At 35.3% G+C, this 22,566-nt stretch overlaps 1 protein-coding gene and 1 pseudogene across 4 annotated transcripts in view; one reads left to right on the top strand and one right to left on the bottom strand.

Annotated features, from left to right (window-relative positions):
* ADK (adenosine kinase) overlaps window positions 1-22,566 on the bottom strand; it is a 559,277-nt gene that overhangs the window by 62,762 nt on the left and 473,949 nt on the right. The window lies entirely within an intron of this gene.
* LOC119510727 lies at window positions 17,172-17,648 on the top strand (annotated as a pseudogene).

Below are 22,566 nucleotides of genomic sequence, written 5' to 3'. Positions count from 1 at the left end.
GTGAACTTAGAAAGGAAAGGAATTAGATCATAAGAAAATACCCAGAATGAAGCACAGTGAGACAAAAAGGTAGAAAATATAGAAGAGAGAATAGGATACATAGAAGATAAAGTGAGAGTGAGATACATGTATGAAAGCAATATTTGAAGAGATGAGAAATCCCAACTTTGATGAAGAGGACCTACGAATGCCAAGCAGGATGCAAAAATAGAATTTCACATCTAGGCACATCACAGTGGAAAAGTAGAAATAAAATACAAAGAGAAAAATCTGAAAAATAACTAGGGTATGAGGGACAGATTTTCTTTAATGGAAGAAAAAATAGACTGTTAATTGACTTCTGAACAAAACAATGGAGACTAGAAAACAGAAATTATATTTCTAAAGTGATGAAAGAAAATAATTACCAGCCTAGAATTCTATATACAGTGAAAATATCCTTTAAAAATGAAGGCTAAAGAAGTGAATTTTCAAACAAACAAAAAATTTATAACTGGGCGAATTTACCATTGGCAAACCTGCACTAAATGTGATTTTCAGGCAGAAAATCTCAGGCAAAGGTATAGGAAGAATCTTTTAAAAAGTTAAAGATATAAAAGTGTTACTAGAAAGGCAAATCTAAATGACTATTTAAATCTATTGACTGCATAAAAATATTATCATAATAAGAGTAATAATCTCTTATTGAGTTAAAACATGTTTAGATTTTAAAAAACAAACCAACAATGGCATGTAAATGGGTAGAGAAATAAATGGAGTTCAAAGGTTCTAGGGTTTTTTTATTGTTCGGGACAAAGGTAAACTACATAATTTAATATGAGACTTTGATAAATCAAGAATGCATGTTGTGGCCTCTAATGCAACATAGTAAGACTGTAGAGTTTCCAAGCTAATGATGGGAAAAAACTCCAGAAAAGGGAAAGAATGGAGCAAAAAAGAAACTTAATAAGAGAATAGATACATAGTAATGATGGTAACACTACACTGTGAATATAATTAATTTGTATGTGTTGCTGGAACAAAAAATAAAAAAAACACAACACAAACAGTGAATCCTAATGTAAACCATGGACTATAGCTAAAAGTACATAATAATAAAATTCCCTCATCATTTGTAACAAAGGTACCACATTCAGGCAGAATGTTAAAAATGGGGGCTGGAATATGGGAAATCTGTATTTTGTATATGATCTTTCGGTAAGTCTACAATGTCTTTAATTAAAAAAAAGATAATACATTTAAATTCAAGTATATCTGTAATTATATTAAATGTAAGGTACTAAATGTTTCAAATAAAAGCCAAATATCTTCAAAGTGGATTTAAAAAATTTCCCCACGCTATATGCTATTCACAAAAGACACATCTAAAACATCAAAATACAAAAAGTTGAACACAGTGCAAACACTAACCCAAAAGTTTGGGGTCAGGAAAGACAAGACATATGAAAAATTAACCATAAAGAAAAAAAATTAATATATTTTACTAAATTAAAATTAAGAACTTCTGTTCAATGTAATTAAGAGGGAGAAGGCAAACCACAAAGTGGGAAAAATAATAGTAACACTTCAACAAAGTTCTGAAATCTGGAAAATATAAAGAATGTCTATGAATCAATTAAACAAAAGGACCAACACAATAAAATAATGAACAAGAGATTAAACAAGCATATCAAATGGCTAATAAATATAAGAAAAGGTGTTTGATCTCATCAGACATCAGGGAAATGCAAATTAAAATTGCAGAGATACCATTACATGCTCCAGATTGGATGATACTAAAAAGACTGACAATATAAAAAACTGATGAGGATGTGGAGCAGTGATAACTCTCTGACACTACAGGTGGAGAATAAAAATTGGTACTTTCAATTCAGAAACCAGTTTGGTATTATTACTAAACTCGAATATTTTCATACTAACAATTCCATTCCTAGGTATAGACTTAACAGAAATGGGTGCGTTGATAGACATATTCTTAGTGGCACTGTTCATAATAGACCCAAATTAGAAACAACACAAATATCCATCAAGAATAAAATGGATAAATTGTAGTGTATTCATATAACAGAAATGAATGAACCTCAACTATATGCAAAAACAACACAACATACAAACATAAGGTTGAGTAAAAGAAACCAGATACAAAAGAATACATATATACATACAAGCAAAATATTCAAGATACATGCTTAGGGAGTAAAACTACAAGACTAAGGAAGTAATTACCGGAAAAGAAAGGATAGTGCTCCATTTGGTAGGGTTGGGAAAGGTGGAGGAGGATAAGGTGATGATTGGGGGGGGGATGAGGGGCCCTGGTGGGGTGCTGGCTATGTTTTATTATTTCTTTTTGTGGGAGATGGTTACATGGGTGTTCACTTTGGGAAACATTACTGAGTGGTACATCTTTTTTGTATGTATGTTATATTTGTTCCAATATAAAAGGTCAAAACATAAGGTAAAAAAAAGAGTACTGAGTACTAGACAGGAGAGAGAATCTTTCTAAAAGATCTAAAAAGATCTGAGGTAAGGCAAAATAGAAGGAAGTAGGACTGACACACTGGAAAAACCTAAATAAGAAACACAGTTGATAGACACTAGGTAAGAATAACTAAGAGCACATAGCACAATGGGAAACAGGAGATGGGTTGGCTGTGTGATTACTCAGAAGTAATAAAGGGAATTAATGTGGTGGGTTAGGGAGGTATCCAGCTTAGTTACCTAAGAACTATTCTGGTATATTATAACCACAGTACCAGAAATGTATAGATAGATAAGTAGGTTCTGAAAGAAAAATAGTTATTATAGGAATAGAAAGCCTTATAAATGGATTATGTGAACTTAACTGTACCCTTCAGGTAATACCAATTTGAGACTTGTAGTTACTGCTATAAGAGATTTAGGTGCGACATAACGGCTGTCCTCAAATATATGAAGGGGTGCAACATGGAAGATGGATAATGTACATTCTGAATAGTTCCTGAGGGCAGACTAGGACTAATGGATAAAAGTTATAAGAAGAGAAATTTCTGTTCAACAGAAGGAAAAACTTTCTAAGAATTTAGGGTTTATAAAAATGAAAAGAATGGATCTGCCAGGTAGTTTTGGAGAGAAGATGCCTGAATTAAGTTGGGAATAGGATAAGATGATCCCTATGCGCTTTTCAAGTTGAAGACTCTAAGATTACATAAGAATCCAGAGAATGAACAGAGAAAAAAAAAAAAACAACTTAAGTGTTTTACAAGAAAAAGTGTGAAAAAGTATAGTATGATTGCATATATGTAAAATTATCCAAGATGTGTGCATGTAAGCACTTAATAGAAAGATGTCTAGAAGGATAATCACTAAATTGCTAACATTTGTTATCTTTGGGGAATTTAAGTGGATATTTTACATAAGGGATACTCAGGGTGATATAAACAATTATGAGATCATAGCAATGCAAATAAGGGTATTCTTCATAATTTTTTTTTTATTAGAGAAGTTACAGGTTTACAGAAAAATCATGCTTAAAATACAGAGTTCCCTTATACCACCCTTTTACTAATACCTTGCATTAGTATGGTACATTTATTACAATTGATGAAAGAATTTTTATAATTGTACTATTAACTGTAGTCAATGGTTTACATTAGGATTCAGTTTTTGTTGTACAGTCTTTACTTTTTTTATTTTTTATATTTTTATTGTAGTAACATATATACAACCTTAACTTTTCCCTTTTAGTCATATTAAAATATAATATTCAGTGATATTATTTTCACAATGCTGTACTACCATTATCAAATGTTGTACTACCATTATCAAAACTTTTCATCAACCCATATAGAAACTCTGTACAATTTAAGCATTAACTCCCCATTCCCAACTCCCATCTTTGCCCCTGGTAAGCTATATTCTAATTTCTGACTCTAAGAGTTTACTTAATCTAATTATTTCCTAACAGTGAGATCACACAATATTTATCCTTTTGTATCTGGCTTATTTCAATCAACATGACATAGTCAAGGTTCATCCATGATGCTGCATGTATCAGAACTTCATTCCCTTTTACAGCTGAAGAATAATATTCCACTGTATGTAAATACCACATTTTATGTATCCATTCATCAGCTAATGACACTTGGGCTGCTTCCATCTTTTGGCACCTGTGAGTAATATATGAACATTGGTGTGCAAATACCTGTTTTGAGTCCTTGCTTTCAATTCTTTTGGGTACATACCTAGGAGTGGGATTTCTGGGTCATAAGATGATTCTTTACTTAGCTTTCTAGGGGACTGCCAAACTGCCTTTCACAGTGACTGCATCATTTTACATTCCTACCAACAATGACAGAGGGTTCCTATTTCACCACATTCTTTCCAACACTTGAAATTTTCAATTTTTTTTTTTTAAACACTATCCATTCTATTGGGTGTGAAATGGTATCTCACAGTGGTTTTGATTTGCATTTCTTCAACAGCTAATGATGTTGAACATCTTTTCAACAAATGGCTTTTTGGCCATTTCTGTATCTTCTTTGGAGAAACATGTATTCAAGTCTTTTGCTCATTTTTAAATTGAATTGCTTGTCTTTTTATTGTTGACTTGTAGAATTTCTTCATAGTTTCTGGGTATTAAACCCTTATCAGATAAGTGGCTTCTGAATATTTTCTCCCATTGTGTAGGATGTCCTTTTACTTTAATGATAAAGTCATCAGATGCATAAAAATGTTTAATTTTGATGAGGTTCCATTTATCTATTTTTTTCTTTTGTTGCTTGTGCTTTGGGTGTAAAGTCCAAGAAACCACTGCCTAACACATGGTCCTGAAGATGCCTCCCTATGTTTTCTTCTAGGAGTTTTATAGTACTGGATCTTATATATAGGTCTTTGAACTATTTTGAGTTGACTTTTGTATATGGTATGAGGTAGGGGTCCACCTTGATTCTTTTTCATAAGGACATCTAGTTTTCCAAGCACCGTTTGTTGAAGAGATTATTCTTTCCCAATTAAGAGGACTGGGTATCCTTGCCAAAAACCAAATTGGGCAAAAACATGAGGGCTGATTTTTGAGCTCTCAATTCAATTCCATTGGTCTATAGGTTTGTCCTTGTGTCAGTATCATGCTGTGTTGATTACTGTGGCTCTGTAACAGATTTTAAGATTGGGAAGTGTAAGTCCACCAACTTTATTATTTCTTTTCAAGATGGCTTTGGCTATTTGGGGCCCCTTATCCTTCCATCTAAATTTGATCATTGGATTTTCCATTTTTGCAAAAAAGTCTGTTGATTGGGATTGCATTCAATCTGTTAATTGCTTTGGATAGAGCTGAATCTTAACAATATTTAGTCTTTGAATCCATGAATAAAGAATGTCCTTCCATTTATTTAGGTCTTCTTTATTTGTTTTAGCAATGTTTTGTAGTTTTCTGGTACAAGTCTTTTCCAGCATTGGTTAAATTTATTCCTAGATGTTTGATTCTTTTAATTGCTATTGTAAATGTATTTATGTGAATGTGATTAAAAGCGGAAATGTTAGGTCATATATGTTACTAGAACAAAAACTAAAATATAAAACACAGTGAACACTATTTTAAACTATGGACTAAAGTAAATAGTACAATTATAAAAATGTTCTTTCATGAATTATAACAAATGTACAACATTAATGCAAAAAAACCTTAATGTAACTATGGATTATAGTTAATACTACAATTATAATAATTCTTTCATCAATTGTTCATTCTCTGTTTTCTCCATATCCTTTAATTCTTCTTCTATGTTTTCCTTTATCTCCTTGAGCATACTGAGGATCATATTTTAAAAAGTCTCTGTTCGGGAAATCCAAAGTCTGATCCTCTTCATTTATATTTCTGGATTTTTATCTTCTTCCTTTGGATTAGCCATCATTTCTTGCTTGTCTTGTAATCTTTTGTTGCACACTGAACATTTTAATATTTTTAAGTGTTAATCTGGGATTTAGTTCCTGAGCTCTCTGTTCCTTAAGTTTGTATTCAGCTAGTGATATGACAGAGATTTTCTTGAATGCCAGGAGCTAATCAAAACAACAAACAAAAGCAAAAGGTACCTATTATGGTCATTGCAAATTGTCTCCCCTTTGGCTGGTGATCTCTTTCAGCACTTAGCCCTCCTATCAAGATCAGCCCCAGGCAAATCAGAGTGCATGGTCCTCTCTGCCTTACCTGAGCCTGTTTCTTTTTCTGGGCTCCTGCTGGGTAGGGGCCTTAGGAATTCCCGGTTTACAGTTGTTCCAGTGAGTGCCCCCTATACTTCCTTTGAAATAGACTTTTGCCTTCTCCTGGGTGCTTAATGCAGGTAGCCCTTTGCCCCAGGGCACTTCAAACTAATTGTTTCTCACACTGACCAAGTTGGTCTGCCAGCATCTTCTGTGCCCTCAGGACAAACTCTGGGAGGGCTAGGGAGCCAAGACTAGCTCACTCATTCCATTTCTCAGACTTCCACTTGGTACTGGTATACATACACCCCAGTATGCACACAGGGGCCACTCTGTTCCCTCTGGAACAGGGCTGGGGGTCCACAATGAAAGCACAAGCTAGCCCCATCCTGTTTTGTGGAGGGGGTAAGGGAGGGGCCAGTGAGGTTGCCAGGAGCTTCTTCTAAGACTTGAAGCTGTGTTTTCTTGATGCAGCAGTTGCCCAATTCATGCAGTCCTTTAACTGTTTTCCATACTTTTGAGAAAGGTCACTGTTTTTAAGATTCCTCTGTCGCTTTTGCTCAAGGGAGGTTGGAACAATGGCTGCCTTCAGAGCCAGTCCCCCAGTAATCTAAAGTAGTTGATCAAAATTAGTGATATCCGATTAGACACCCCTACCCCCAACCCCCGAGTTTGGAGGTATAGGTCTTTATTTCCCATCCTGGCATCAATTAGCTGGGCCAGGAACCCGAGGTCTATTCCCTGCTGCCTGCCAAGTGGCTTTGGAAAAGGGATGGTAGCCGCTGCAAGGAGGGCAAAACTCACTGGTATTTATTGTAATTTATCAGCTTCCTCTTCCTGCTTCTCCCTGGAAGCTGTGCAGTGTTCCACTAGACTCCGAAATTTCAAAATAGTTGATTCAGACAGTTCCTACCAGTTCAATAGTTGTTTTGGCGGAGGGACTAATTCCTAAAGCTTCCTTTTCTGCCATCTCCCCACAATCCTCTCCAGAGAATTTAGAGTAGCAGTTCTCAAACTTTTGGCCACAGAGTTTCTTTAATACTCTTAATAATTATTAAGGAACCCAAATAGCTTCTGTTCATGTGAGTTATATTTATTAATATTTACTGCATTGGTCATTAAGGGAAATTAAAAATATTTATTTATAAACCATTACAATTTAATATAAATATCATTTTTATTTAAAATAACTATTTATTCCAAACAAAAACATTAGTGAAAAGAGTGGTGTTTACTTTTTTTTTGCAAATTTCTTTAATATCTGATTTAATAGAAGACAGCTGGATTCTCATATCTGCTTCAATGTTCCATCTGTTGCAATATCACATGCTATGTAGCTTCTGGAAAACGCTATTGAAATTGAGAGTCAAAAAAAGGCAAATAATGTCTTAGTGCAATTGTGAAAATAATTTTGACTTTGTAGATCTCAGAGACCCTCAATGGATCCATATTTTGAGAACTGCTGTATTAATGTAAGGGTTTTAGCTGTCACTGTGCTAGGACTGCTCACTCTGGATAAGCTGTAAGTGCAAGGATTGTGTCAGTTCTGCTGTGCTCACAGCTGTGGCTAGTAGGATAGGCCAATAAGGAATCTGTGCTTTATAGTTTAGGATATATAGATCACAAAGCACTAAGATGAAGCAAGCTGGCTAATGAGAATATTTTAGATTTCTTTAGGCTGATCAAGTGCCACTGTGCTGATCCCTTTATGTGATAATAAGCCTGAATTAATTCTCCCAACCTGTAATTACTTTGACATTATAGCAAACAGCAGTAAAGTTTGGTTATATATAGACTAGACAAACTAGACGAGCTGAGCCCTGATGTGTGAGAATTAACAAAGGTCTCTGTAGTAAAGACAGACTGATCTCCACACTAGAATCCCTAAAACTTAAGCCTGAGATATAAATTCAGTGTGATACACAGGGAAATCTGAAGGCTGCCAAGCCTAGCAGTTAACCCTTTCTGGACCACAAACACTCACAAAGACAAACACAAGGGTTCACAGACCATGCTACCATGACAGGAAGTATTCAGTCCATTTCAGCAGAAAGAAAATGACCACTAAACCTTTCACCTACTAGGCTCAGAGTTTGGAAGACTTAAAAAGAACCCAATCAAAAGTATTAGGCACATTATTTTCTTCCTTATTTGGGAATACACAGGATTTTTTTATTGCAGAGAATTTACAGTTTGGTGGCAGTGAAGGTATTTTTCTTTTTTCCCAGGGTGCTAAACCCTGACAGTGAAATGTCATTTTAAATTTGTTTAATCTTTAAAAATAACAACTCAAAGAGAATGACCACTCTGAAATAAGGTTTATATCTTATCTCCAAAAGAATTCTTTTAATATGACATTCCCATTACATTACTATCTAGACCAGGGATTCGCAACCTATGGTCTGTGGGCTGAAGCTGGCTAGCTGCCTATTTTTGTAAATAAAGTTTTATTGGAACACAGTCATGCCCATTCTTTGACACACTGTCTGTGGCTGCTTTGCACTGCAAGGGCAGAACTGAGTGGTGAGTTGTATGTCTTACAAAGCAGAGAACATTTACTATCTGGCCCTTTACAGAGAAAGTTTGCTGACTCCTGATCTAAACATATAGTCTATTAGAACTGCAAGATACATTATAGATTTTCTAGCCAGTCCTTTCGTTTTATGGTTGAGTAAAATGAAGCCCAGAGAATTGAAAAAGTAGTACACTGAGCACACAGAAGACAAGTAGAAGCTTCCTAGTACATGGGATTCCCTCTTAGCTATTTTCTAGCCTTCTCATTCCACACAAGGGAAGCTCTGCCTAGAGGAAGAGTCCTGCCGAGTCTCCTGAAAGCCACATATGGTCTTGGCACAGAAATTGTTTTCTCAACACCTGGGTAACCAGGCTGTGTAGGTCCCAGGAGTGCAGCAGTGTCCTCAGCTTCAGCTCTAGTCAGCCTCTGCGGAGTTAGATCTGAGAGCGAGCCACTTGAAAAGCCCTGCCTCATTAGTCCCTGCTGCTACCAATCTAGCTCAAAGAAAATTGATCCTTCCCTATTCCTGCTGCACTAAGGCCAGTCTTGGGGAAAGAGGTTTTGTTCAGAGAGGATTTGTTAATTAAGTCATCACTGTACTAATGAAACCCCAGAGTTTCAGCCACTAGTAGTCTATGCTTTTAGGATAGCTAAATTTGCAGAGTTAATTAAAAGGAGTATGTTCTTTTAAAAACAACTGATTTTTTTTTTCAAAATACAAAAATAAGATATTGGAAAATAAATAAAATGTATAATGTTACCCCCTGATACAATCACTCTTGCTATTTTGGTTATAATGACAGGCAATTTTATATTCTGCTCTTTTATACTTAAAGAAAAAGAAAAGTGCTCAAATCCTAAGTGATGAAATTTCACAGAGTGAATGAAGCCATTTGTGCTAGTTTATTTTTCATTTAAAATAACACGTATAAAGAGAGTCTCAAGTTGCTGCATTATTTTTAATGGTGGCATCAAGTAAATAACATAATTTACCTACTATATTTAGATTGCTTTTGAATTTTTACTATTATAAATAAAAATGACATAATGTCTTCACATTTAGATTCTCCCATATTTTTGCTTAATTATTTAGATTAACTTCCTAGAACTGAAGTTACTGGGTAAAAGGGTAGGAACAATTTTAGCAATTTATACTCTAGTAATATTATAAGAGCATCTAATTGATGATACCCGAGCATAAAATAGCAATTCTTTCAAAAGATTTTCCTATCTCACAGATTCCAGTTTGAACTTCTTTATGAAAGTTTCTGTGTTCTAACATAATCTAGGTTCAACCTATAAAATTAATTTTCAATAACCAGAGTTTATGTTTGTTTCAACCACAGCCACGATGACATTGTTAGAAAGCCACTAATATTTTGATTCTAAAAGAAAAGCTCATTAAAAGCAAAAGTGTGCAAAGAAAAAAAAAGGTTTTTATTAAAAGTATTGATTATTATCTGAGGCAACTGAGACTTTGATCTTTCTGTATTTCTCATAAGGAAAAAATATTCAGACTAATATGGTCTTGATCTATTGCAAAACCTGCTTAATAGTTTAACATCCAGTCCATAGATACCAAGCTTTAAGAAAAATAATCATCCAGAACTAGCAGATTCACAAACACACATACACAAATATATATCTTAATAAAGTATGTTACTTTAAGACAACTTCTAGTTAAAAATCACTACACTTAATTCATCATAACTCAAGTAACCTGAACTGTTTCAAGTTGTGCATATATATTTAAAAATTGCTAACTCATTTTTTATATGAATCAAGAGTACAGGGCTCAAAATACTATATCTGACCATTCTAAGTTCAAATTCATTTTTTTAATTAAGAAATTTACTGAGGCATGATCAACATGAAATAAACTCCTTGTTTTTAAAGTGTTGATTTGATAAGTTCTGAATATGTAAGCACCAAGGAAGTCATCGCCACAGTCAAGAAACTGAACACATCCATCATCCCCAAAGTTTCCTTGTGCTCCTTATCCACTGTTGTCCCTTCCTGCACCCATCCCCACTCCTCTTGGACTTCTAATCAATTACTATATAATGATTCAGGTAACACTGTCTGTACTCAGTGGGTTTTGCCTCCATAAATGGATGTGATTTGAGTATTAGAGACTACTTTCTAGGAAAATTTCTGAGCTGCAGATTCACTGGACCAACAGCAGCTTCAAGCACTCTGCTAGGTGTCAATTTGATTACTTAGAACCAGGCCTTTGGAACATTCATAACAATTCTGTTTCTTCTTCAGTTATCCTAAATATATTAAAATTTTTTTTTCTTTTTTCTGAGTTAAGAAAAATATTCATTCCAGTGATTTTTCTTTTCTTTTACAGTTTATAATTTTGGAACACCAGTTCTAATGGTCAATAATCAATTCTAGGTTGCTGAGTTGGCTCTAAGAACTTACAATGAGCAGTTGATATTCAGAATTCCAATACTAAAATATGTTTAGAGTTATTCTCCACACATACATACAAAAATTCCTTCCAGGCATTTCATGTTCACTCAGATGAAAAATGTCTATAGGCTATATAATTCTTAACATTAAATTCCAAGTTCTTTGTATCATAATTCTTCTAGTCACTTAAATTCAAAATCTTGGGGTCATTTTTGTCTTATAATAGATACTAAATCCTGTTAAACCCTCTTTCATGATATCCTTTGCCCTTAGTGATGTGATCCTTCTTTATCATTCTAGCTTCTTCTCTTGTACCTGTACTTTGCTTGCACACTATAACTATCGTTGAACTATGTATAATTCTCCCAATGCACAACGTTCTACTCTTCTCTGCCTATGCCTTTGCAAATACTACTTCTTTTGTCCAGAATGTTCTTCTTTGCCTTCTTTGTTTGGCAAACCTTTACTACTCATCGAATGTTGAGTCTTGTACAAAGCACTTCTTAGATACCGCCATATAATTAGATGTTCTTTCTTCTAGGTGCCTTAACATTTTAAACATTCATCTATTATAGTTCTCATTACAACAAATTGCAGTTATTTCTTTGTACCTTGTGATGGTTAGGTACATGTGTCAACTTGGCCAAGTGATGGTGTTCAGGTGTCTGGTCAAGCAAGCACTGGCCTAACCATTACTGCAAAGACATTTGTGGCTAGTTAATAAGACAGAAGGTTGTTTATTAAATCATCAGTCAATTGGCTGCAGCCAAGAGAGACATTTTGAGGATGGTCATTGGAAGTAGACTTTTGCTACTCCAGAGTTTGCCTGAGAGAAACTAAGAGAATATCCCCAGATGCCTGGAGAGAAATGTCCTGGGAGAAAGCCATTTTGAAACGAAACCTGGGAGCAAGCAGATGCCAGCCATATGCCTTCTGAGCTAACAGAGATTTTCCGGATGCCATCGGTGTTCTTCAGTGAAGGTACTGTACTGTTAATGCCTTTGTCTGGACATTCTTATGGCCTTAGGACTATAACTTGTAACCAAATAAACCCCCTTTATAAAAGCCAATCCATTTCAGGTATTTTGCATAATGGCAGCATTAGCAAATCAGAACACCACCCCCCTGCCCCCATTTCATATATTGTTAGTTCTTCAGTGTAGAGACCACCAAGTATACAGTATCTTACCCAGTGCCTGGATCATTGCAGGACCTCAATCAATGTATATGGAATGAACAAATTCTATTATCTTTCATTGCCTTGTCACCATTATAATTCAAATTCTTGTTGGTGCATGTGTAAACTATTGCTTCCAAACTAGTCTGCTGATTATAACCACTCCTTCCTCCAATCCACTTTATATATTAGCATGGAATTATGTTCCCTAAACTACTGTTTTGATCATATTATTTCTCTGCTATACTAGCTTCCTATATCCTTTCAAAAAAGGCTTACTCTTCAGCCAAGCATTCAAATATCACTGCAATCTCATCCTAACTTATCTTTTTTGCTTTATTATATATTAATATTCCCTACATGAATGCTACACTGTCACTGCACTAACCACTAAAAACCACTAAGTGTTTTTTCTTAAACACTTTGAAGTCTCTGCTTTTCCTAGATATTCTCTAAAATACAGGTTCTCTATGGTTTGCACTCCCTTTGAAAGAAGACTTTTTATTGAGGTATAGTGAACATACAGAAGAGGGTATAGATTCTAAGTCCAGCCCTGCTGGAGAGGCCTTGAGACTAAGTGGAGAGACAGAGAGAGTTCCAGCCATATTAGATGAGTCCAGCCCTCAGCTAAAACACCAGTTGAATGCAGCCACACAAGTGAACATCAAGACTAGAAGAAATGCCTGGCTGAGCCTGGCCTTGACTGCAAGAATCATGAGAACATTTTCATTACTCCAATAAATAAATAAATAAATAAATAAATAAATAAATAAATAAATGTAAGAATAAAAATACAAATAAAAAAGAACACCCAAAACATCCCTTCCCACCCATCCCCCCTTATTCATTTAATTTTTGTCCCCATTTTTCTACACATCTGTCCATATACTGGATATAGGGAGTGTGAGCCACAAGGTTGTCACATTCACACAGTCACAGCATGTAAGCTATATAGTTGTACAATCGTTTTCAGGAATCAAGGCTACTGGGTTGCAGTTCAACAGTTTCAGGTATTTCCTTCCAGCTATTCCAGTATGCTAAAAACTACAAAGGATTATCTATATAACGCATAAGAATAACCTCCAAAATGACCTCTCCATTCCACTTGAAACTTCTCAGCCAGTGAATCTTTATTTTGTTTCATTTATCTTCCCCCTTTTGGTCCAAGAAGGCTTTCTTAACTCCATGATGAGATTTATACCCCTGGGATAAATGTCCCACATGGGGGGAGGACAGTGAGTTCACCTGCTGAGTGGGCTTAGAGAGAGAGAGGCCACATCTAAGCAACAAAAGAGATTCTCTAGGGGAGAATCTTAGGCACAATTTTAAGTAGCCTTAGCCTTTCCTTTTAAAAAAATTTTTTTTTGGAGTAGTGAAAATGTTTAAAATTTATTGTGATGATGAATGCACAACTAAATGATGGTACTGTGAACAACTGATTGTACACTGTGGATGATTGTAGGGTATGTGAATATATCTCAATAAAACTGAATAAAGAAAAAAAACAAGTAGCAAGATGTTAGACTTAGAGGCAAACCTATCAATAATAACATTAAATATAAATGGCCCAAAGAACCCAATTAAAAATCAGAGATGGTTAAAATGTATGAAAAAGAATGAATCAACTAAATGTTGTCAATATGAAACCCAGTATAAATATAAAGAAAGAATTAAAATAAAAGGATGGAAAATATATCATGCTAACTCTAATCCAAAAAAGCTGGGGTGCGATGCTAAAACCAGTGAAATCAAATTTCAAAGCATAAAATATCACCAGGCATAAGGAAGTCATTTAATAATGGTAAACAGGTCAATTAAGCAAGGAAATAAAGCAATCCTAAACATTTTATGCACCAAGTAACAGAGCTTCAAATACAAAAAAGCAAAAACTGATTTACAAGGAGAAATAGACAAATCTACAATTATAGTCAGAGATTTAATTACTAATCTCTCAGTAATTGACAGAACAAATAGCAAGAAAATAAGTAAGCATAAAACTTTCCTCTGAACTGACTTTGACCTAATTGATAATTATAGTCTACTGCACAAAATGACCAGAACACACATTTTTCAAGTGTATACAAATCATTTACAAAGATAAACCACATTATGTGCCATGCAATGATGAGAAATAACAATCAAATGCAAGGTTTGAACCTTATTTGTATCTTGGTAATCATGAACCTAATGGGAAAAAATGTCATGAGACAACTATGGAAATTTAAATAGCCATTGGAATGATGATATTAAAAATGATTAACTCTTAAAAAAAAAGAATCATGAGGTGGTTTTTTATGCTGAAACACACCGTCTTGTAATTATTAATCCCTTTCAAAAGTGAACTGACTTCTATCTCCACTACTTTATATAAATAATTCAATCACATAATATATGCTCTTTTGTTTATATGGAAATGCCTTCATTCCACCTTCATCCTTGAAGGAAAATTTTGCTGGATATAGAATTCTAGGCTGACAGTTTTCTTTCAGCACTTTAAAGATGTTTGTTGTTCCATTGTTTCTGACAAGAAATCAGTAATTCATATAAGTTTTCCCTTGTATGTAATATGCTGTACTGCTCCAACAGCTTTCAATATTTCTCTTTAGCTTTGGCTTTCAATAGTTTGATTACAATATGTTCAGGTATGATTTTCTTTGTACTTATTCTGCTGGGGGTTCATGGAAATTCCTTTTTTTTTTTTTGTAATTTTGTGCCTTTGAACAGAATTGGGAAACTTTCAGCCATTATTTTGTCAATATTTCTTCTGCTCCATTCTCTCCTTTTTTTCTGTGAATCCAATTACTGAAATGTTAGGCATTTTGATATTATCCACAAGTTATGGAGGCTCTGGTTCATTTTGTTTCGATCTTTTTCCTTTCTATTCTTCAGACTTGATAACTCACATAGATCTAAATTCAAGTTTGTGGCCCTTCTGTTATCTCTAAACTGGCAAAAGAACATCTAGTAAATTTTTAAATTCAGAAACTATATTTTTCAATTCTAGAATTCATATATTTTTTGGTTCTATTTTTCTGCCAAGATTTCCTATTTATTCATTCATTATGAGTATATTTTCCTTTCTATCTTAGACTATAGTTCAAATACTTACTTTAAAATCCTGCTAATTCCAATATCAGGAACATTTCAGATTGATTTTTTTCTTCAGCACATGCATGTTTTTAGTGTATCTTGCAAATCTTGATTTTATCCTGAATATTGTGAATGATATGTTGTAGAGCAGGGGTTGGCAAACTATAGCCAGTGGGCTGGTCATCTGTTGCTGCAAATAAAGTTTTATTGGAACACAGCCACGTCCATTTGTTTACGTAATGTCTATAGATGCTCAATGGCAAAGTTGAGTAGTTGCGACAGAGACAACATGGCCTGCAAGCCTGAAATATTTACTCACTGGCCCTTTGTGAAAAGTGTGCTGACCCCTGTTGTAGGGACCAATCAATGTACCTATAAAGAGCATTAACTGATTTATTTTTTAAGTACGCAGTTAAACTTTGCTAGACTAAATTCCAAACTCTGTGCCCTGCAATGGACAACAACAGAAATCATCCTTCAGTTTTCTTTTAGCTTTAGCTGGGCTGCTAGAAAACTGCCTTGTGTATGTGTAACTCAGGAGTCACCTAGAGATTTGAGCAGAATCTTTATGTAGAATTTAGGACTACCTCTTTATGGTTCTCTCCTTTCTGGAATTTTCCTGTTCCCTTTCTACCTGATGCAGTCACCCCAAACTCTTCCTTTGACTCTTCAAGCCATTAAGAATCCACGACTTATGTCAAGTGCTAGACATACCACTCGGTGCAAACTTCAGTATGCCTTAGAGAAAAAAGACACAAAAATAGGAAACTCACCCAAGGCCTTTCCCTTCCTCCAAGTGTAGACTACCCTTCAGTTTCTGATTTTCATTGTTCTCCAGTATCTCCTGGTTGTTGCTATTAAAATATTTTCTTCAGACTTATAATCACTACCTAAGCAATGATTTAGTCTGAAAGAAGTTATTCATACACCAAGACTGGAGTTAGTATATACTTCTGTGGGTCTGACATTTTTTTGCTGAACAGTATGTTTGTTATATTCAAGCATGTTGTTGAGTATAATGGTTGTTCATTCATTCTCTTTTCTGTATATTTTCCACTGCATGAATATATAATTTATTTATCCATTTTGCTATTTAGAACATTTGGGTTAAATGGTAGTTTGAAGCTTTACCCCAGAAAATCATGTTCTTAAAACTAATTCATTCCTGCGGATGTAAACCTATTATAAGTAACCTTTTGAGGTTACTTCAGTTAAGAAGGCATAGCCCACCTCAATCAGGATGGGTCATAATCTTATTACTGGAGTTCTTTATAAATGGGATGAAGAGAGAGAGAGAGAGAGAGAAAGAGAGAGAGAGAGAGAGAGAGAGAGAGAGAGAGAGACAGAGACAGAGACAGAGACAGGAGAAAGAAGAGAAAGCCATGTAAGCAAGAAGCTGAATGCAATGAAACTTGGAAGGGAAGGGAGAGACCAGCAGATACTGCCATGTGCCTTGCCATATAGCAGAGTAGTCAAGGATCACTGGCAGTCAGTCTTTGGGAAGAAAGCATCCCACCTCGATGATGCCTTGATTTGGACATTCTTCTCAGCCTCAAAACTGTAAGCTAATAAATTCCCATTGTTAAGCCAACCCATTCATGGTACCTGTGCACAGCAGCCTAGGAAACTAAAACAGGTTGTTTATAACTTTTTTGGTCATTACCAACAGTACTGCTTTGTTTGTTATGGGGAAAGACTAGAAACAACCAAGGTGTACATCAAAAGAGCATTAGTGGCCTTGCAGATGCCACTGCCTGCCACCACAGTCTGCGGCACGCAGCCATAGTCAACCCCACCATGTTCTTTGACATCACCGTCAATAGCAAGCCCTTGGCCTGCATCTGCTTTGACCTGTTTGCAGACAAGTTTCAAAAGACAGCAGAAAATTTTCATGCTCTGAGCACTGGGGAGAAAGGGTTTGGTTATAAGTGTTCCTGCTTTCATAGAATTATTCCTGGGTGTATAGGTGCCAGGGTGGTGACTTCACACGCCATAACAGCACCGGTGGCAAGTCCATCTATGGGGAGAAGCTTGATGATGAGAACTTCAGCCTAGCATACAGGTCCTGGCATCTTGTCCATGGCCAACGCTGGACCCAACACAAATGGTTCTCAGTTTTTCATCTGCACTGCTAAGACTGAGTGGTTGGTTGGCAAGCATTTGGTCTTTGGCAAGGTGAAAGATGGCATGAGTATCGTGGAAGTCAAGGAGCGCGCTGGGCACAGGAATGGCAAGACCAGCAAGATCACCATTGCTGACTGTGGACAAGTCTAATAAATTTTATTTGTATTATCGTAACCATCAGACTATTCCTTCTGTAGCTTAGGAGAGCATCCCACCCCCCCGGTCTGCTCTCAGTATCCTATCATCTCTGTGCTCTTGCTGCAGTTCTTTGGGTTCTACATTATCCTCCCTCTTCCAAGTCTAGCTGGATTGTAGAGTTAAGTTATGATTATGAACTAAAAATTTATACAACCAAAAAAAGAAAAAAAGAAGTAGAGGAGCATTAGTAAAATAAACTATGGTGCATCAATAAGACGGAATATTATGCAGCCATAAAATATGGAACAATATATATTAAGTAAAAAAGCAATGTTTAGAACAGTATATATAGCAGACTTCCAATGAAAGATTTGTCTGATTCTGGAAAAGGGAACTGAATAGGTGAGTAATAGGAGTAGAAGGGAGAATTTCATACTGTGTTAATATATGACATATTGAAAGCATATACTTATTTAAACACTTAAAAAAGAAAACATCCCCAATATGTTGTACACATCTTTCCATGTTGATAAAAACACTTTAATAACTAAATTGATTTCCATCTTATGGATACATTAATATATTTTCTATTATTGAATGTTTAAGTTAGAATTGAGTAAGATGTCTGTAAAGTGATATGGAGAGATTTCCATGATATAGTACAAAATGAATAAAGTGAAGTGTAAAAGAGTATCAACAGTATGCTGCCTTTCAAATAAAAAGGAAGGGGGAAATAAGAAAATATTCAGGTATGTACTCATTTGTGAATAAAGAAATATAGGGAAAAAATCCATCAACTGTGTGATGGTTAGGTTCATGTGTCAACTTGGCCAGGTGATGGTACCCAGCTGTCTGGTCAAGCAAGCACTGGCCTAACGGTTGCTGTGAGGACATTTGTGGCTGGTAATAAACCAACAGGCTGGTTTATTAAATCATCAGTCAATTGGCTGCAGCTGTGACTGATGCGTCAATGAAGGGCATGTCTTCCACAATGAGAGAATGCAGTTAGCTGGAGTTAATCCAATCAATCAGCTGAAGACTTTTAAGTGAGTCAGATAGAGGATCTTCACTTCTTCAGTTGACCAGTGAAGCATTTCCTGAGGAGTTTGCCAAAGTTGCCAGTTCGTTTTCCTGAGGAGTTCATTGAACACGTTCGTCAAAGTTGCCAGTTCACTGCCTGAGGAGTTCATTGAACATCTTCATTGGAGTTGCCAGTTTGCTGCCTGCCCTACGGAATTTGAACTCATGCATACCCACAATTGCATGAGACACTTTTATAAATCTTGTATTTATAGATATCTCTCATTGATTCTATTTCCCTAGAGAACCCTTACTAATACAAACTGATGAACAGATAAAATGTGGCATATACAAACAATGAAATATTATTTGGCAATAAAAAGAAATGAAGTCTTAATACATGCCGCAATATGGATGAACCTTGAAAATATTATGTTACGTGAAAAGAAGCCAATCACAAAAGACTAAATGTTGTATGATTCCATATTTATGAAATGCCCAGAAGAGGAAGATAATATAGAGAAAGAAAGCAGGCAAGAGAGAGTGGGGGGAAATGGAGAGGGATGCTAATGGGTACAGTTTCTTTTTGGGTTAATGAAAATATTCTAAAATTGATTGTGGTAATGGTTGCACAACTCTGTGAATACACTAAAAAAAACTGAATTGTACACTTTAAATGGGTAAATTGTATAGTATGTGATTTACATTCAACAAAGCTGCTAGGGGAAAAAAAAAAGAAATACAGAAGGATGAACCAGAAATTAATGAGACTGGTTACTACAAGACATGGGTGGGAAAAGGATGAGAAGACTAGGAAAACAGGGAAGAAGGGAACAAGGGGGTGGGGGCAGAAATGACACTTCTCTGGGTATATCTTTTTGAATAGTTCCTGGCTTTTCGAACAATAAATTTAAAAAAATTAATTAAAATTAGCTAGGATGTTGGGGGCATCTTCTTGTGTTGAACTGGAGTAGGTGGTATCAGTATAATTCATGCTTTAAAATATATATATATATAAATACAGATAGTTAAATACAGAAACAGATTTAGACGTGTATATTCAATGATATATCTCCTAATCCCATCCAGAATGAGGTAGGCAAAGACAACCCCAGTTGCAATGAGCACACCTGATGCCAATAAAAGAAATCAGAGATTCTTGGAGAAATGGCTAATTCCATGGCTGGGGGAGGGAAAGTACAAAATGAACCTGGAACATTTGTGGTGCCAGAATGTAAGGAAGTGGAGAAGAAAAAAAAAAAAAAGATGGGGCATGTTGAAAGGGCAAAAGATCCAACTTAAAGCTGCTTCCAATGCCCAAATTTGGGACAATTTGAGCAATAAAATAAATAATGATAGTAATGAATTATATTCCACAGAATGAAATAAAAATCCATGAGTCCATACTGATATAAAGAAATGAATAAAAAATAAATGAGGGCAAAAGCTCTTCCTGTTAGAGCTCCAGCTAATATAGAAAAAAATATTAAAAATAGAAAATCACTATTTGGCTTATACCACAGTAATAATACTTACAGATAAGATCCATCAATGGATACTACAGTTAGTGAGGAAAACTATTGTGAGACTAAAAGAAGAAAAAAAAAAAAGGATGCTGAGAGACAATAGTTTCAAAATATCTCCCCACTAAATATTTATAGTTTGCAAAGGAAAAAATACCCATTTCACAATGGATATACCTGGCAGACACCAACTTAACTAAGTGATCAAAGTTAACATCATCACTAATGAGGCATATTGACAGGATACATTGAAAAAAGCATAACATTACATGGTGTTCTTGCCAAAAGTACATAACCTGAATTTAATCATAAGGAAATATTAGTTAAACCCAAACTGAGAAACATGTTATAAAGTAACTGGCCCATACTCTATAAAAGAGTCAAGACAGTGTAGGATAATAAGATGACATGACTACTAAATGCAATGTGGGATCCTGAATTGGATTCTGGACCAGAAAAAGTAGAACATTAGTGGAACAATTAGATAGAGTGTGGATTAGTTAACAAGATTATGTACATGTTAATTTCCTGGTTTTGATAATTGTGCTGTGGCTATATAAAATGTTAATATGGGAAGGGTGGATGAAGGATATATGAAAATTCTCTGTACTCTTGCAAATTTTGATGTAAAACAAAAAGTTAAAAAATAAAAAGTTTAAACCAAATGCCATGAAGAACAGCCTAGTACATAAATGTTTGTGTGTATTGTTAAACTATTCCATAGGCTTAATTCCTATAAGTAAAGTTACTGGGTCAAAGCATATACCTGTTTTAAGACTTTTGATATGTATTATTAAGGTATCACCCAGAAAAGCTGTACATGAAAATTTCTCCCACCAGCAGTAGGTCTTAATTACTTTATAAATCTCTAAAATGTTCCAGATTATCTCTAAAGTCATTTCTAGGTTTTATACCATACTGGTAGCAAAAATTTCATTTATATTCCACAAACAAGTTTACATGTCACTTTCAAAATGTGTTGTTTCCCTGATCACTAGCTTGAAGTGAACTCACACCTACATTGTTTCCACTATACACTTTTTGTCAAATTCATGTAATCCTTTCTACATACTGTTTTCTAGTGCACACTTTACATGCCTTAACAAATTATAAGCTCTTTGACTAACCATATACCTTTGTATCCAGTATTATCTCTACCACAGTATTATGCACAGTAGTGGTTCAATTTAGCATTGCAGTAGTTAAGTAGTTGCAACCTACTTCTTGCCATGTCCTCAGATACCTTATCTGCTAACATTTCAAGTCCTAATTTTGCTTGTCTTCTCGTTTTGCTTCTTCCTCTTTTTGTCTTGCTTATATCTGTCCCAGGGTTCGGGCTACACTTACAAAGCTGGATACCAGCTCAACACTAGTCCCAACAAGGGCAGAGCATATATTAAGAATAGAGTATGAAATTATATCACATAACCAGATTGAAGCTGTGGTGGCCCAACTGAGACTGCAAAACTTCTGCTCTACCTTGTTGTTTTCTGCACTAATCAATCCTGGGAAATAGGATGAGCTTCAGTCTCGATTCCTTATCCTTAGCCCTGACCTACTATCCTTCCTAACATTCTAGTCTCCACCCTCTAAAACTAGACTGCTCAAACTCTACGGAGTTAGGCATTTTAGTGATTGCCAGCTCCTGACAACCTTGCTTTCTAGAATACCAATTGAGCTCTTTTTATGAAAGAATAACTCCCTCAGAATGACGCTGCCTCCTGAGAAAGAGTTTTTCTCATTTTTCTGTTACGATTCTTAGCTCACATAATAAAATTTCTTGGTGTTGCTCATACTAGAATTGCTGGGGCTGTCATTCCTCCTTGGATGCTACAATTAATTTCAGATTTGCTACCAACACCTGCAACCAGAACATATTCTCTTAACATTTGTCCCACCTGGGTTAAGTCTTTTTCAGGCATTGCTGGCTCTGCTTTCCCGATTTTCCTAATGTAACCAAACCACTATGCCTATGCCTCCTTCCTGGATCACTAATCTAACTTATTAGAAACTAATTTATTGCAGCTTTGGCTTGTGAACTAGAGAAATTTCACAACAGGTCAATATCCAGAAACTTTTTGGGTTGCATGACTTGTCTGGAAAAAAAATCATCACCCCAATAGTAAATACATATTTCTATTTTTCACTGTTAGATAAAATCCAAAATAACTAGAAGGAAAAAGCGGGCTATGATTTAAGGCTGAATTGAGACTACCAAATACATACTAATACAAAGGAAGCTGAATTGCAAACAGATCCCAGATTAAATGCCTGTACTGTCAATGGTGACAAATGCCTTTATGCTTCATAGGTAAGTTTACAAGTGGCATGCTAGGTTGGGCTCTTTTTATCACCTGTCAAAGAAACCTAATGACCCCATTATGATC

Source organism: Choloepus didactylus, chromosome 15 (genome assembly GCF_015220235.1).
Source record: "Choloepus didactylus isolate mChoDid1 chromosome 15, mChoDid1.pri, whole genome shotgun sequence".
NCBI lineage: Eukaryota > Metazoa > Chordata > Mammalia > Pilosa > Megalonychidae > Choloepus > Choloepus didactylus.
This window is presented reverse-complemented; position numbering and strand designations above follow the sequence as displayed.